This window comes from Equus asinus, chromosome X, assembly GCF_041296235.1.
Source record: "Equus asinus isolate D_3611 breed Donkey chromosome X, EquAss-T2T_v2, whole genome shotgun sequence".
Lineage (NCBI taxonomy): Eukaryota > Metazoa > Chordata > Mammalia > Perissodactyla > Equidae > Equus > Equus asinus.
In genome coordinates, this window is record NC_091820.1 from 28044843 (window position 1) to 28061632 (window position 16790).

Here is a 16790-nt window from a genome sequence, read left to right on the forward strand (position 1 = left end):
TAGATATTTTATTTCTGTTTCATTTAGTTCTTTTTCTGAGGTTTTGTCTTGTTCCCTTGCTTAGAATGTATTCCTTTTATGTCTCTTTCTCTGTGCTTATATCTATGTATTATGTGAGTCAGCTATGCCTCCTGATCTTGGAGAAGTGGCCTTATGTAAGAGATGCCTTTTGAGGCCCAGCAGTGTGCTTTCCTCTTGTTACCAGCCCAAATGATCCAGGTATGACCCTTGTGTGGGCTACTTGTGTCTTTCTGCTGTGGCAGGGTTGCTCTTACTGCAGGTACCCAGGGAGTCTAGTCTTTCCCTCCCTGGCTAGCTGTTTGTAAATCGGGTTAGGGGAGCCCCAGCACTATGGGCTACAAGGTCTAATAGCACAATCCTGTTGCAATTTTCCCATTAATTGACTAGGTACCCAGTATTGCTGGTTGGTAGGCTCAGGGCCTTACAGTTGCTGTAGGCCTCAGGACTGCAACGCTGTTCTTAGCTCTCTTAGGATTGCAGCTCACTGGGGCTGGACCTGGGCATGGAGCACCCAATTGTTCCAGGCTTTGGAATGTAGGGCCAATCCTCTTTGTGGCTGTTTGTGATGCACAGGTCTTATGCCACTGATAAGCCCCATCCCCCCCACAGGTCCACACACACCATCAACACAGCCCTGATCTGTGCACACTTCCCAACCTCCTGAAGCATACCCAGTCACTCCACTGCAGAGGCCCCCACCTCTCCACCAACTCCCCCTATGGTTCACCTGGTCCTCACACAGGCCCTGCCTCACAGAGGCGGACACACTCACCTGCCTGTAGAGAGTCAAGGCACCCAGTCTATGCAGGCTGATGAATAGCCTGAGGGCTTGCTGTTGGGTGGGGCCAGTCCCTAGGGTGGGCTGCCTTTCCTGGCAGAACTGGATTAAGTCTGAGCTTTAGTGGATGTGGCAGACCTCTGGGCTATCAGGTCAGGGGAAGAACTTCAATAGCATCTGCCAGGGTCTGTGTCAGCAGGCTTATACTAGGTCACAATGGCTGCCACCAATGTCTTAGTCTCTGGAGAGGTCTCACCTGTCACCCAGATGCACCCAGAGCCTACCAGGTGAGTCTCTTTTCACCAAAGGAGTGTGCAGCTTTCTTTTTGGTGATTTTACATTGCTCTCTGAGATGGGTAAATTTGTGCATGGGCCCTTTAAGAGTCAGGTTTTTTTCAGCTTTCATCCTATAGCTTTTCTGGTGCTATTCCCCCATTGCAGTTAATAGCCAGTGAAGCCAGATAGTAGGACACTCTTCTCAGTTATGCTGAGTCTGAAGGATGCTTACAGCAGAAACGGGCCCCCACTCAGGTCCCCACTCCTCCAGGGTGGGCTGAGTACCTTAGGGCGCCTCCCACCCAGCCGGCTGTGAAGCTCTGCCACTTGTGAAGCTGGCCTTTTTCTCTCCAGAAGGAATTTCTGCCTCTTCTGCCTCAGTCAGGACTGTCCCTTGTTGTGGGAGTACTTTTTATCCAGTTTTCAGTTTTCTCTCCAGGGTAATTTTTCCAAGAATAGTTGTAACCTGGTTGTGCTTGTGGGAGGAGATGAGTTCAGAGTCTGCCTATGCTGTCATCTTAATGAGATCTCCTCTATTTGTCTTCATGAGGAATACTGGTCAGTTTACTTTTCATGTAGTACTTTTCTGGTTTGAGGATCAGAGTCACAACAGCTTCATAAAGTTACATCTGAAGTATTTTCTCTGTTTTTTCGAATATTTTGTTAAGATTGGTATTATTTTTTCTTGATATGATGGAATGCACTTGGAAATTCACATGGGTTTTGAGTTTACTTTGAGAAAGGTTTTCGAATACATATTCAATTTCTTCAATAGATATAGGGCTATGTAGATTTTATTTCTTATGTCAATATGATAATTTACGTCTTTTTAAAAATTGTCCAATTCACCTCAATTGTTAAATTTATTGGAATAAAATTGTTAATAATATGATTTTATTATACCTTAAATGCCTGTATTGAAGTCCAACTTTTCTAATGCTATAATTCCTATTTTTATTTCTTTATGACTCCTGATAGGATTTATCTATGTATTAATATGTTAAATAGCCAGATTTTGTTTCATCTTCATTGACTCTATTTTGTTATTGTTTGCTACATATTTTGTGGATATATTTTATTATATTATTGCTTCATCATCTATCTTTTGTCATTCAGTTTGATTTTCTCTTCTTTTTCTAGCTTCTTAAGGTAACAACTTTACCATTGATTTTAAACCTGTCTTCTATTCTAATACATGAATATGATATTTCTATTAAGTACTTCTATAGTTATATCTTGCAATGATTGTTAATATCTGATTTTCCTCCAGGTTAGGCATCATATTTTCCTACTTTTTCATCTGTATAACAATTTGTGATTATATTTGGATAGTATTGATTCATATTTAAATGTCTGAATTTTGTTTTCTTCCTTAATAAAGTGTTGAATATTATTTAGACAGACAGTTAATTTACTTGTAGATCAGATTGATTATCTTGAAGCTTGCTATTAACCTTTATTAGAAAGCCAAGCTAGTCTGTACTCCAGGGCTAGATTAGCCCATTTTTTGGCTTTTTTGAGACCTTTACTAAATTCCGTGGGTTTTCAACAAGGTCTCTTCACGGTGGCTGTTCAAAACTCAGTCATTTCCCAGTCGTCTGCAATCTCTGGTGGTTTTCAGCTCACGGATCCTTGGTAATGGTTCTTTTCCTAATAGTGTTGTTTGGCTGGCTTTCTGTATTTTCATTCTGTTCATGTGTCACTTAGCATTTGGCTACATACTCATGGAGACCCTTGCGCAGCTTTCTGGAGCTCCTTCTCTGAACAGCTTCCTTTCTTCTTGGTTTCCAGTCCCTCAGATTAGAGCTACATCAATAGCTCTGAATGATGATCTCTTTCTGCATTGCTCAAATATCCCATCTTTCTTTCTTTGGGCTCCACTTCTTTGAGTTGCATTTAGAAAGTGTCTTCTGTTGGAAAGTTGGAGGGATGGCAGAGATCATTTTGTTGTTTCTCTTCTCTCAGGGATCATAGTCTTACTCCGCCTCTTGTCCAACGTCAAGAAAAGGTTATTTGATATATTTTTTTCACTTGGAGGGTTAATACAATACCATTTTCTCCTTCACAGCCAAAACAAAACTCCTATTAAGTATATCTTTAATAGGTTTTCTACCTTCCCTAATAAATCATTTCAGGACGTTAATAGAAAGATATTTAGGTAAATTGGCTATACCAGTGAAAGATAACTATTTGGAGTCTTTTCTATAAGTTTTAGGATTTTTTTTCAAAGTAATTTTTATAATTTACTTCATGTCTAAGCCTTATAGGAGTAGGTTTACACACTGAATACTTGTTAATAAGTAAGTGTACAAATACACATTGATTCTTTTTCTTTTTAGTCTGATTAACATTTACTCTTTCTTCAGAGTTTAAATTACAATCCTCCACCATGAACGCTTCCTACCTGGCTATCTTCCTATATTTTTCTCTTTAGCATTTTTTATTATATACCTTTCTACCTAATATACCTGTTCATCTTGTTAATAGTTTGTCTTCTCCCTTTGTATGTAAGCACCCAGAGGATAGATATTAATCTGTTTTGTTCACTGCTAAATGCACTTTGCTTGGAACAGAGCCTGGCAAATAATAGATTTGGATAAATGAGTGAATGAATGGATAACTTAAGTTATGTCACTTGCTCCTCCACACATTACCATTTCAGTTTTTCACATTAACTAAAACAAATAATAAATTATTTTAAAATCAGCCTTCAATATCACCTGAAGACAAGGAACCTCCTGTAGATTCCAGTCAGGATTGAAACCCAGTGTCTCCTATTTGAATCTGATGACAAAGTCCCATAGAAATTAAAATGATGGTGTGGCTCTATATAGACTAAGAAGAATACAAAATGGATTCAATCATACTGATTTATGGATCCTATGATAAAACAAATCCTCACCATAGCACACACACTGCCATTTAAAGAGAATGCTCTTAAAGAGACTTCTCTGAAGACCCACCCTATTCTGTCTTAAGTTTTCTCTAAACCAAGAGCCCAGAGCATGCAAACACTTAACCTGGGACAAAGCTTCACCTTGACTTTAACCTTGCACTCCTAACTTTGAGTAGTTTAGAACACAACTTTCAGTCTCGCTTCTTTAAAAAACAAATGTATTATCTATAGTAATACTAGTGGGTTGCCTCCGTTATCTGCACCAGAAGAAATGGTGATACCTGTTATACTCTACCCACATAGGCATATGGAAAACTAAATATTATACATTAGAGTGACTTTATCAAAAATGTTTTAATAACTTTTTTGATAGTGTTATCCAAAATTAAGTGAATTGTGGGATTTTTCTTTGGAACCATTTTTGTCGATCTTCCTAACATCCCAATTAGGATTATAACTCACTGGTAAATAGAGAAAAATGCCCTCCACAAATTCATTTATCATCCTTTTGTGATATGTTTTCAAATTTAAGACTCTGTGCTGAAGTAATGAAACAATAATATTGTCTATGATTCTTGACTTGTGGCCTAATATAAATCCTGAATTATTTACTCATTCTAATGTCTTTGCATACACACAATAGATTTAAATAGGAGAAGAAGCCACATACAAATGTCGGTACTACAATTAAAGTAGTGCTGTCTTCAAAGAGAAAGAAAGCACACACTTACAATTCGAGCCACTTGGGGTTAAATTCTTAAGTCTGGTAATTCTAATTTTCAAACTTATAAATGAGGCAAATATCGTACTGAGACTTTTTAAACTGCAAAATAATCATATAATTTTGAGGAGGGGTATAGACTTTATGGACCCTGTCAAGATGCGAAGGAAATTACATAGCTAAATGTACCCTCATCAAATCGTGAGTCAGAATTTTCACCATAAAGATGGTTATCACCTGCTAGACTTTATTTTCAGCAATAGTCAAGGAATTAGAGCTGAGAAGGTAACACAGCCTTCTCTCTTGCATATTCACTTCACTACTCTCCTTTACATAAATATAGACTACAAATCAATTAATAATTATTAAGTCATGGAGGCAAATAATGGGGAAATTGTGCAGTAGCAAAAAAAATTCAGACATTAAGCAGCAAAAAGTGAATTCTTTATCTTAATTTTCTACCTTTTAATTATACTGAAATGCCTGTTTTCAGTATTAAAGATAGCCATGTGAAATTCAAGCCCTAATTTAAGTAAATGGGTATATAAAAATTAATAAAATAAATCATGGGGAAATCTTATCACTGAGTGTGCTTTAAATGAATACAGATAACTGGTGATTAAATGTGAATGAATACATATACAAGATTACAATACTTTGAGAATATGATAAATTTCTGTACAGCAGGGAAAAGTTATACTGATCATACATATTTTCACAAAACAGTCATCAACAAAACACATTAGAGCTTGCTTCTTGTCATCATTTTACAGATTATATGTTTGATTCAATAGGTAATTTGCAGTTTATGGAAATCTAGATCTAAACTGCAAATCAAAAGATAAGATCATTCTTTGGATTGGATAACCCTTATCACCAACTCCACAAATATTTTCCACCATATGCTTGTCATATTGACATCTTAAAATTTCTAAAAATGAACTCATTATTTTACTCCAGCACATGTTCCTCAACCCACATTTTATTGTTCCACGCCTTTACCGTATACCTGTAGAATTGAGACATATAGCAGTGTTATAGAGAAACAATTTGGAGGTTAATATCAGTAAGCCAATGAGTTAAGTCTGATAGGTAATTAAAATGTAGTAATCAACATGGCTATGGAAAATTAAGGAGAAGACTATCAGGGATCAGAAAGCCAGGAATACAATAGTGAGCAATTATTCAGACAAGCAAGGGAGAAAAATAGTATACATGAATATCAGGGACCAGCAGTGTCCATGGTACACTTTTACACTTAAATCTGGTATAGTTTTCAAAAGGTACTGCTTCTGGGGAAAATGGCAACACCCCTTCATTTAAATAATTACTGATTCCTGTTAATTCTGTCATTTTAAAGTCTCTTCAATCCATTTCCTTCTCTGCATTCCGACTGCCATGGTTTGATATCTCACCTCCTCTTCTGTGGTTGATCTAATAGTCTCTGACTAGCGTTCTTTTCTTTCAGTCTTTCTCCATTCTACTGTATCCTACATACTGCTGACAAATTTAGATTCTATGGCTAGTCCCTTTCCCACAAACTTGCAATGGCTTCTCCCAAACTACAAAATAAAAACCATATTCCTTAGCTTGAAAGTGCATGTGCTCTTTCATTTAATGCTAAACTTCCTTTTCTTCTTCATCTCCATACTCCAGCTGAACCAGACTACTCACTATTCCACAAACATGCCCAGAAGTGTGATACTGTTGTCCCTTCTCTTGACTTACTCCCATTGTGCGTTGCTTACAAAGATCTCTCCTCAACAATACTTGGGAGCAAGAACTGAGTTCTAGTTATCCTTATAGTCCCAACACAGCCTAGTCTTGTTTACCTGGAAACTCAGCAAATGTGTTGAAATAGAGTTTCCATTCTGAGTTCTTTGGAAAGAACAATTTTTATGATGTGTGACAGTTCAGAGCAAGGTGTTGTCTCAGAATAATGAATCTCTGTTGAGTAACTTAGGTTCTAGTTTTTAGTCCCATCCAGCTCCATACCAAGTACAAAATTGTATGAATTAGGAAAAAGAGATTTGAGTAAAAGATTAGAAAGCAATGAATACCAAAAAAGTTACAAAGAGATTTTTTTTTATTCTTGAAAGGAATAGGACAGGTATCAGTGTGACACTGAAAATTTCCCTAGGAAACAAAATAAAGATCCAGAAAAGTATGTAACTTACTGGTGAGAGGCTAAACTATTAGAGGTCTAATATTACCTGTGACTGACTTTACATATATGAACATAATGTATAGGTTATGTTCCATATATTATTGGTATGAATTTTCTTAATAGTCACATGATTGTGTATTATTTATAAAACATTCTGAGGTGAATACTTGATGACCAACATTAAAATGTAAGTAAACATAGATGACTAAAAGCTTAATTGCTTAAAAAAAAAGACAAACCAGATAGATAATCCTTTTGTTTTCTGGAGAAATATTATATAGACTTCTGCCAGAACCAGGGGTAAATCAGGTAGTAAGAATGTCAACACATTCTCTAAGTTCTCATTCTGAATGTCAGCCTATTTCTAATGTGCATCAGCAAACAAGCTGAGACATCTTCAAAAACAAAACAAAACAAAAAACTTTGAAGGGTCTAAATGTGGTGGTCTCTGGGGATCCTTAAGAAGTAAATGGGGGGCCGGCCTGGTGGTGCAGTGGTTAAGTTCGCACTTTCTGCTTCACTGGCCTGGGGTTCACTAGTTCGGATACTGGGTGCGGACATGGCACCACTTGGCAAGCCATGCTGTGGTAGGCATCCCACATATAAAGTAGAGGAAGATGGGCATGGATGCTAGCTCAGGGCCAGGCTTCCTCAGCAAAAAGAGGAGGATTGGCAGCAATTAGCTCAGGGCTAATCTTCCTCAAAAAAAAAAAAAAAGAAGTAAATGGAAGCTATCATGGAGGCACAGGAGACCTGGAAACCAAAAGAATTGGCATGAAGTACTGATGGAGTTAGTAAGCGATTCATGTAAATAGCTGTCAGAGACGAGAGGAAAGGCTTTTATGGAAACTGAAACTCGCAGTGCTCAGTACGTGTTTCGTTATCTTAATACAAACAACATATCTTCTTAAAAATCAACAAGGAAAAGGATTCCTGGAAAAATAATAAGCTCTCAGAGCATGGAAATATGCATGAAAGGCAAAGATAAGATAGCACACACACAACAGTGAAAGCTGAAAAATATTTTAAAAATATTTTAAAAATAAATTATAACTTTAACCTAAAAACAGGTTTTTGGGGAACAAATGCCAGACCAGAAAAAAATGAAAACGTATTGTATGTTTATAATATGCACGCATGAAAGGTTCACTGGTTTTGTGTACATAAGAAATCAATAAGACACTGTCACCAACTGTGATAGATGTATTGGTCCTCAAATGGTGAGTCTGTTGTTTTGGCCTAATTCCAAGTTTCAGATTTGAAGAAGATACACTGGTCTTTGGAAATATATTTAGGCAGCCTAGGCAAGCAACAGAGTGCACAGGCAGTAGCAACACACAACAATGCCAAACTTTTTTCACGGCTTGCAATCTTTGAAGAAAGGTCACCATAGCTGAATAAACCTTCAGCCCTTTCTTCCCAAAATTCAAGTGTCTGAAACCCTACTAGGTTAAATGGTGGTAAAATAATACAATTGGTATAAAACCCTCAAGGACAGGCCTCTCTGTTCTCCTCAAGATGCCATGAATGACACAGTGATGGCCAGGGCCAGAGAGTGCTGAGTGCTAATATCCTGTCTTAGCCTAATACTTAATTGGATATGCCTAATGGTATTTTCTGTGAAAATAATGATTGTTTTGTATATCTTAGTGCTAATAGCTTCTCTTGGCAGTTTCTCTTATAGAAAGCATCTACTCCTCTTAAAATTAACTCCTGTAATCCTTCGTCCTTAGCTGCGTCGCTTGTTGGCAACATGTTCCCCATACCTATACCTGGAGTCTCCTTTGTGAGTCCCCAGTATTCCTCATCTCCTCAAATAGGCCCTGGACGTCTCATTGTGTGGATAGTTTAGTGTTTATTTCTTCCAGCACAACCTCTATGAGGAAACTCATAGTCTATCCCCTAGTACCTTTCTAGTGTCAGGTAAGATCGTCAATGAATCGTGTTCTTAAGAAACATTATCTAAAACTCTTAAAAACTGCATTAAGGAAGACAAGATGAACTGCTACCACTAGCATTATATTCCTAATCACCCCAAAATACCTGGTATCCTGAGATACTGTTTCATGAAAAAATGCTTTAATTGGTAATTGTTTCTGTTTTATAAATTCATGTTTATTGTAGACAATTTGAAAAATTTAAAGAGATTCAAGAAGAGGTTTCAAAGAAGCAAAGAAAAATTAACAATAATATTATCATCCACTTATATCTATTGCTAAACTTTGGTATCCTCCTTCCAGTCTCTGTGTGTGTGTGTAAGTGTGTATTCACTTAACTGAGATTCTATAGTATTTATAGTTTTTTATTCTGATTTGCCTAGTGAATGTTTTATCATGGATATTTTTTATGTTTTTAAAATTAAAAGAATCAGGGAATTGTTTTAAAGTATTATTTTTAATGGTTGATTCATATAGTTTTTTCAATAACATACTGTCATGCGAGAACTTCAGCTTTCACCACTTAAATATTACTCATACATTACTTAAAATTTATCTTTGTATGCATCTATGGTTATTTCCTTAGGAAATTTATCATCCTAGTCATTTATGTATTCAACATATCTTTATTGAGAGTCTGCTATATATCAAGCATTGCGGTATAAGTACTGGGAATCCAATAGTGAGTGAAAAAGCCACAGTCCTCATACTCAGTAGAAGGGAAAGAGGTCTAGACCTTAAACTGGCATTAAATTAATAAATATAAGTTTCATATTGAGAAAATTTCTATGACTAAATCTACAGAGTGCTATGATAGAAAATCACGGCCGGGTGGGGAGTGGGGAAACCAGCTGGGAGAGAAGTTCTTTCTGTTTTAGGATATGGCAATTAAGCTGAAATGTGAAGCATGGGAAAGAGCCAGCCATGCATGATCCTGGGACAGGACATTTAAACTGAGAGAGCTCATGTACAGAGGCTCCATCTTAGGTCAGCTTCTTGAGAAGCAGAGCCTGAGATGGGTTTTTGGAGGCACATAATTTACTGAGGGATTGGTCTTCAGGGAAAACCTCTAAGAGAAGGAGGGAACCAGAATAGGGAAGGGGCAAAAGCTGAGTGAGGATGTGCTCTCGGCTAAAGTCCAGCCTTGGCCTGATTCATACAGGAAGGGCTTTGGAGCATAAATCACTGTAGAGCTCTCCCCTCGATGAGGTAAGAGGCTGACCATTTGTACTTGTGTAACACTGAGTAACAGTGTATCAGTCATTCATTGGCTGAGGGCTGGATTATAGGTGCAGAAAAGTAATTTCCCAGGCAAGGCAGCTCCTGTCAGCTAAGGTTGATTTTCCAAAGAAAGGAGGCAGTTGTAAGCCTACATTCACAGCAACTGAGGAATGGATGCCTAGACAATCATATCTACTATGGTCTCTGGGGTAAAGGAGAGCTCAGAGCCCTTTAGGAACTAGAATAGTGCTAGTAAGTGTTGTAGTTACTCTTGTTGCATAACAAACCAGGCCAAATTTAGTGGCATAAAAAAACATTTTATTATTCTCATGGATTCTGTGGGTAAGGGATTCAGACTGAGTATACCAGAGATGATTTATCTGGGGCCTTAGCTGGAAAGAAGCAAATGAGCATGGGATGATTCAGTTGACTGGGGGCTAGAATTATCTGGAGTCTTCTTTACTTACACATCTGATAACGGGACTGGATAGTTTGAAGGCTGTGCTCAGCTAGAACTGTCAACCAAAGCACCAACGCGTGGTCTCTCCATGTGGCTTGAGTTTTTTAAAAAGTACGCAAATGATTTCTGAGAGGGAAAGTCCTGAGAAAGCCTCCAGAGAGCAAGAATTCCAAGTTTCATAGCCTCATCTATTCTAGACTTGAAGCTCACATAGCATTACTTTTGCTGTATCTTATTGATGGAAGAAATCACAAGCACACTCACATTAAAGAGGACAGACATAGATCTCTCCTTCAGTGAGAAGAGTGTCAAAGAATTTTGGCCATTTTGTTAAACCACTACAGAGGGCAATGGGGAGAGTAGTTTAAGATGAACTTAGAAAGGCAGGCAGAAAGGCCGGTGGTGGGGAGAGTATTACAAATTTAAAATTCCATTTTGCCATTGCTAAGTTCAGATGTATTGAAATACTTAAGTGGAGATATAATGTATGCCATTAGATGTATGTGACTAGACCTCCAAGAAAGATCTAATCAGGAAATATGAGTGACTATAAATAGATGATTAAAAAGGTAATTACTTGTTAAGAAAACATCAATATTTTTAAAGTCACTCAATGTACATTATTTTTTCAAAAATTATATTTTTTCAGAAATACGATAGAAATTTATACCCTTACCAGAATAATAGGAGAATGCCAGATGCAGATCTCTTGATTTTACTTTGGTTCAGGGTAAATATTCATAGTCCTTAAGGTGGGCCGTCCTGGGATCGTGGCTAAACAATTATTCCCTTTTGTCAATGTTCAAACTTGGCTTTCTAGGTGACCACAAAAAGTCCCAAATTCCTCTTCCAATATTGTTCCCATAATATGGCAGCATATCTAATCATATTGAGTTCCAGGTGTCTTTGATATCCTAAAGTTTCCTAAACTTCATATATAGACTAAACCTTGTTTTGCATTACATCTCAATAGAAAGGCTTGAATAGACAACAGTTACTTAAGGAACTAGAGATGAAAATATTGAAAAGTCATCATGAGCTACATCTAGTAGAAGGATCATGTACTAATGGCAACACTAAATATTTAAAGATTTAAAAATGTAGCTGTGAGCTCAAAAAATGTTCTAGATTCAAAGTAAATGAACCTCTCAAGTGATCCTATAGACTTGTAGTTCCCTACTGTGAGTGATTTTGGTCCCAGGGTACATTGGTATTGGCTGGAGACATTTGTGATTGTCACACCTCGGAAGCAGGAGGTGGCTGCTACTGGAATTTAGCGGGTAAAGGCCAGGAATGATGCTAAACAAGGTACAAGACAGCCCCCTACAACAAAAAATTAGCCAGTCCAAAATATCAATAGTTCTGAAGTTGAAAAACCCTGCTATATATTGACTCTGGAGCCCAAACTTTCCTTGGTGTGGATTACCCTGAGTGCCCAGTGAGTCTTCCCTATCAATTGTTTATGATTGTTGATTCATGATGAGAAGGCAAATATAAAGTAAAATACACAAAGTCATCAGGTTCAAATTAGCAATAGGACAGTAACTAGAAGCTCACAGAATTGATGAGGAAAGGCAGATTTTGAAATGTGAAATTGAGATGGTCATTAATGGCCAGGAATTAGAAGTGGTGCTTGAAGAAAACTATTATAAGAATATGCAATAAAGCATCAGATCAGAAGAGAAAAGAGGACAAGGATAATGAATCACTGTAATGGTGAATGAAATTAAAGAGGCTTCTGAAGGGGGAAGGACAGCACTGATGCGTTAAGTATTAGATATAAATTGGAAGAAATAAAAGAGAAGACTGCTGTTGGGTACTGTAGCATATCTTTGTATAAAACTACTTTTTCGCTTTAGCATATGAAACAGGAAATTATTTGTTAATCTTGTTTTAGATAATATGAACAATTTTGTTCAAAGAATCAACATTGGACAGCATTTTGGAGACAGTCATAATTATCAAATTACATGAAGGGACCCTTGGGCTTCACTGCAATTTTTCAATTGACCCAGTATGTTTGCATTGACAAATATGCACACATATATTCCATACCTCTGTATTAACCAGGGCAATAGAAATATGAATGTCATAGTTAGAGAAATAATTGTGAGATATGCATTAACATGACTGAAACACGTGCTGTACTATGTAAACACTCAGGAATCATTCGTAATTTAAATTAGACATGATACTAGCAAGAGAATTGGCAAACTGGTGGATCCTCATCGAAACAATGCTTTTCCTGCACTAAAAATCCTGAGACATTCGTAACAGGCTGGCATGAGATAATCAAAATACTAAGGAAAAAGAATCAGAAAGCCGACTAGGTCATTGTCTAAGCTTACAATCATAGTCTGAAAATCAAAAGGTAGCTCAGGCAATGATAAACTTTACAATATTTTGATAAAAACTCATGGTCAACCTCAAAGTTTCATATAGTCCTCATAATGAACTCTTCTTTAAATAAATGTAGTTTCATTTTAGTTTTAAGATTTAGGCAGGAACAGTGGTTATCTTATCAGCTCAGAAATCTGTGCTTTTTGGTTAACCACATATGCAGTCTTAGTAGGAGTAGGTAATTTTTCTATCATGTGCATTCTCTTAAATGAAAATAATCAAGTGAGCTATAGTATATAGATAGCTATATAAATGTGGAAATCATAGAAACTAAGACTCCACCAAAACTACTTGTATACTGTCTGGTTGAGACAGTCATAACTATAATCAACTCCCACCTTATTACAGGTTATTCACAAAGTTATAATTCCAGCTCTAGCTACCCGTTCATGCAGTCGCACATGTCACCAATAAAGGTTAAATTACTCAACTTGATTGTCTTACTATTACTTGAACTCAGTCTAAAATTTAGCTCTTAACAGAAACAAGCTTCTGTTCTGGCAGGCAGATGGAGATAGATAGATAGATAGATAGATAGATAGATAGATAGATAGATAGAAAGATAGATAGATAGATAGATAGATGATAAATTATTTCCATTATTGACTCCATCACTATTCTGTTTACTCAGGATAGAAACTCAAAATGCTTCCCTGGCTTCTCTTATATGTGAATGTCCTTGTAAATTTGAAACCCTATAAATATAATACATTTTACATAGATACAGTACAAACTGACATAAGCCTTGTCAATTTTTCCCTTTAATAGCTCTTGAATTTATTGTTTTTGTTCCATTTTCTCTGCCTCTACCCAAGTATGGGTACATAACATTTTAGCCTAAGTTAATACGACCTCCCAATTGGTTTTCCTGCCTCCAGCCTCCTCCCAGACATTTTATCTTGCATGTTGATTAAAAAATAATCCTCCTGAAACACCTAAAAAACATAGCTGAAAATCCTTAACCTGAGGTTCAAAAGCCCTCCTTAGTCTGGCCTTAATCTAGTTTTCCAACCTCATTTCCCATTAAAATCTTCCAAGATGTTTGCTATTAATTTGTCTCCTAAGGGATCCCAAAGTGGTACCACTACTCATTTTCATCTTCCACCTGAAATAGCCCTTTTCTTCTCTACATAAATAAACCTTACCCATCCTTGAAAGCCTTGCCAAAGTCTACTTCTTAGTGATGCCAACTCAAATAATAACATGTTACCAGTCAGAGGTCAGTTAATATTCACATGGGGAAGCAATTCAGTCAACTTAATTGATTGACTGAATTTATGAAGTTGCCATGAAAATTCAATTCAGTTCAATTCAATTCAGTTGAAATTCAGTTACAGGAAATACGTAACTGAAGTGTTGATGCTAGAATTAACATTTTAAATGGATATGGTTAACCAAGAAGTAGTCTGTAACACTACAATATGGGCTATACATGCGTATTTAATAAAAATAGACCAGATGGTATCACAATTGCTGACTTCAAAACATATTACAAAGCTATAGTAATCAAAACAGCATGGTACTGGTACAAAAACAGGCACACAGATCAATGGAACAGAATTGAAAGCCTGGAAATAAAACCACATATCTATGGGCAGCTAATCTTTGACAAAGGAGCCAAGAACATACAATGGAGAAAGGAAAGCCTCTTCAATAAATGGTGCTGGGGAAAATGGACAGCCACATATAAAAGAATGAAAGTAGACCATTATCTTTCTCCATACACAAAAATAGACTCAAAATGGATCAAAGACTTGACGGTAAGACCTGAAACCATAATACTTCTGGGAGAAAATATAGGCAGTAAATTCTTTGACATCAGCCTTAAAAGGATCTTTACAAACACGATGTCTACTCAGTCAAGGGAAACAAAAGAAAAAACAAACAAGTGGGACTTGATCAGACTAAAGAGCTTCTGGAAGGCAAAGGAAACCAAGATCAAAATGAAAAAACAACCCACCAACTGGAGAAAATATTTGCAAATAACATATCCAATAAGGGGTTAATCTCCATAATATATAAAGAACTCACACAAATGACCTACAAATAACAAACAACCCAATCAAAACGTGGGCAGAGGATATGAACAGACATTTTTCCACAGATATACAGATGGCCAACAGGCACATGAGAAGATGCTCAACATCACTAATCATCAGGGAGATGTAAATGAAAACTACACTTAGATATCATCTTATGCCTGTTAGAATGGCTATAATCACCAAGACAAAAAATAATAAATGTTGGGGAGGTTGTGGAGGAGAGGGAACCCTCATCCACTGCTGGTGGGAATGCAAATTGGTGCCGCCACTTTGGAAAACAATATGGAGATTTCTCAAAAACTGAAAATAGAATTACCATATGACCTAGCTATCCCACTACTATGTATTTATCCAAAGAACTTGAAATCAACAATACAAAGAATTATGCACTATGTTCATTGCAGCACTATTCACAATGGCCTAGACATGGAAGCAACTCAAGTACTCAGCAACTGATGATTGGATAAAGAAGATGTGGTATATATACACAATGGAATACTACTCAGCCATAAAAAAAAACATAATCATCCCATTCACAGTCACATAGATGGACCTTAAGGGCATCATGTTAAGCGAAATAAGCCAGATGGAGAAAGATAAACACCTTATAATTTCACTTATATATGGAATATAAACAAACTTACAAAGAGATCAATTTAGTGGTTACCAGGAGGAAGGAGGTGAGGATGGGCACAAGAGGTGCAGGGGCACATTTATATGGTGTTTGACAAATATTAATGTACAACTGAAATTTCACAATGTTATAAACTATTTAGACCACAATAATTTTTTTAAAAAAAAGAGTCCAGAAAATGATATAGATCAATGCAAGTTTAAAGCAGAATGCTAAACTGATCAGGGAAAACACTAAACTTGTCATCAAAGACATTGAAAATTGACAGATGTAGCTAAAGCAAAATGGCAAGTTATAGAGTGAAATAGAAAGCTTACATATAAGTGGTTTGTAAAGGAAATACATTCATTTAATTATTTAGTTCAGAGCTTTATTTTTGCCCATAATTTCATTTGTGAAAGTAAATCCTACTTCACCAGCTCATCCTTCTCATAGTTCTCAAATATTTTCCTTAGGTCAATGTTAGCATTAAAAGCCAGAGGAATAACAAGGAGGAAGAGACTTTTAGTTTGTATAGAGTCAAGACTTAGCCTGAATGAGAGAAAAGGGACCAGAATAGATTTGATATTCCCTTCTCTCCACTAATTAATGAAAAGGTCTTTTTATATGTTCCCACATTAACCCCGATCCAAATTCTTCTATTATGTAGACATGAAATATCCTGGATGTTAAAATTTATGGATAAAAAGGGAAGCATATTGAACTATTACTGTAGAATAACTCTCTTTCTCAGTAATATCCCTGAGTCACTATTTGGGGGATCATTATCCTGCCTGCATCCAACCTTGTCATGAAAAATAAACTTTTATTGTGTTAAGCCTCCTAATATCGGGATATTTTTCTTTTACAGCTGCCTGACTTATTACAGCAGGGATATACACAGTGTCAGGCAATCAGGCCTTTGTCTCAGGTTTCCAGAAGCTTCTGACCACCACCTGGTCATCAGGCATAAAGCCATTAACCACTCATTCCCCAGACCTGAGTAATGTGGTACTCTAGGAGAAAAGTGTGTGGCATCATGGATAGGGGTGAAGAATTCATAACTGAATGGGAAGAGTTTAGGGAGCTATGGAGTGTCCTGAATGAATAGCTTTTCACCCATCCTTTTAATCAGGAGAAGCAGAATCATGGGCACACCTTGATCTGAAACACAGCAGCGTTACTGCACATCACACATAGGGCACTGCTGATATTCCCTGGATGGCTTGGTAGATCAAGCCCAGGTACATAAAAGTAA